General features: G+C 41.9%; 1 protein-coding gene across 1 annotated transcript in view; it reads left to right on the forward strand.

Annotated features, from left to right (window-relative positions):
• Positions 1-2,184, forward strand: part of Meiob (meiosis specific with OB domains) — a 56,652-nt gene that overhangs the window by 20,157 nt on the left and 34,311 nt on the right. The gene's annotated exons all lie outside the window — the stretch shown is intronic.

Consider the following 2,184-nt stretch of genomic DNA (forward strand, 5'->3'; position numbering starts at 1 on the left):
ATTTTTGGCGGAACCAGGGATTGAACTCAGGCCCTTGTGCTTGCCAGGGAAGCACTTATTCCACTGAGCCATCTCCCTGGCCCCTTATTTCTATTGTTAATATTGTTATTTTTATTATTTTTTCTAAGTACTTTTAAAATATTTTATTTTATTTATTTATTTGATATAGGGTCTTGCTATGCAGCTCAGACTCATAGTGATTCTTCTATCTCAGCCTCCCCAGCACTGGGAGTACAGGCATGCACCACCATGCCTAGTTTCAGGGATGGCATGGTGCACTCAGGGTTCCAGGGCTAACACGGCATGCGACCAGGGATCATACTCCCATCCTTCTACTTGTAAGGCATGTGCTTAGATCACCAAGCTATCTCTCCAGCCCCTCTAAATATTTTTAGCCTATGATTGGTTGAATCTCTGAAGGCAGAACTCACAGATATGGAGAGCCCACCATAATGGCTCCTCAGTCTTAGATGTATAGAAATTTGGTTCCAGTCACATTAAAACTGAATAATTAGGAAAAAAAAAGCTCAAGATGGGCATGATGGCACATGCCTATAATCCCAGCACTCAGGAGACTGAGGCAGGAGGATCACCACAACCTTGAGGGACCCTGAGCTACATAGTTTAAAGCTAGCCTGAATTATATAGTGAAACCCTGTCTAAAAGAAATGGTAGAGGCAAAAGGAGGAGGAGCAAAAGAAGACGGAGAAGAGGAAGAGGACGAGGAGGAAAGGAAGGACTCAATCTTAAAAGTTATACATATTGCTTTTTCATTTTGAGTTTTTTTGGGGGATTGAACTCAGGCTCTTGTGCTTGACAGGCAAGCACTTATTCTACTGAGCCATCTCCCTGGCCCCTCGAGGTATTATTCTTCTCACATGCCTTATCATCATAGATTAGGTTCCCTTAAAGCAGAACTTGATGATTCTTATACAAATGGATTCTTGAAGGAGACCTCTCAGGAGAAGGCTGAAGGACTAGGTAGGAAGAAGGATGGGAAGAAACAGACCTAAGCAGGTTAGGGGTTCAGCTGGAGACCAGAAAGGAGCTCTAGAATATCAATAGTCCCTGGAACAGTATCCTGAGGGAGGGGCTGACTTTTGTGCCCTGAATTACTCACAAACTGTACTCCATCCATCTTTCCAACCCCTTGGGGAGAGGGCATAACCTCCAAGGAAGTTTGGCTCTCTCTCTCTCTCTTGGTTCGGGGAATCAAACTCAGGACCTTGTGCTTGCCAGGCAGATGCTGTACTGCTGAGCTATATCCCCAGTCCTTCAAGGCAGTTTGGACCAAGGGAAGCTCTGGAGAGGAGGGCACAACTTACCAGGTGTCACCTGTAAAGGCCACTCAGTGAGCACAGCAGTCTGCTGTATAGACACCTGCATCTATCATGCCCTCTCAAATCTATTCTTTTGACTTTTTAAAAAATAAATCCAATTTTATTTATTTATTTTTATGTATTTGGTATAGGATCTACAGGTCTCACTACACAGATTGGACTTGTAGACATCCTCCTGTTTTCATCCTCCCAAGAGCTGGGATTGGCTTATTTCATATTAGACTCTCAGGCCTATCTCTCTACAGCCATTGCGAATTTTTTCCTTTTTATGAACATCCTAGAATCATTCTGAACTAAGAACTCTTGTACTTTCTATTCCATATGGATAGAATATTTTTCTCTCATCTGTTTGAGCACTTATTGGCTCTTATTGTCAATCTCTCTGCTCAACTGTTACCTTCTTTGATTTTCCCATTTACTCAGTCTTCAGGAATCTTTCTAGTTAGTTGCTAGGACTTGGGATCCTCATGCTAATAGCATCACAATCCAGGTTACTCTTTGACATTATTTGATTAATTTTCCTTGTGACTCCCTCTCACGCGTGTGAGTTTCATGACAGCAGATGTCTTATATATCTGCTTCACATTGTTTTCCCATGCTGAAGGTCTGACAAGTAACATCTCAGTAAATATTCATGGAATGAATGAATGGAAGGAGGAAGGGAGGGAGGGAATAACATCTGCTCTAGCTTTATTTCTTCTCTGGTAGAAGAAATAAATGTGAAAACTCCTGATGTTTTCAGTTAATATCAAGTTGAGCCATATAAAATTGCTGGTGTTCTTGCATCCAAAAATGTTGATTTCATATTGATAGCTGAAGCGGGGAGATGGCTCATTGGAATAAG

Source organism: Octodon degus, unplaced genomic scaffold (genome assembly GCF_000260255.1).
Source record: "Octodon degus isolate 3935 unplaced genomic scaffold, OctDeg1.0 scaffold00021, whole genome shotgun sequence".
In the NCBI taxonomy this organism is placed as follows: Eukaryota; Metazoa; Chordata; class Mammalia; order Rodentia; family Octodontidae; genus Octodon; species Octodon degus.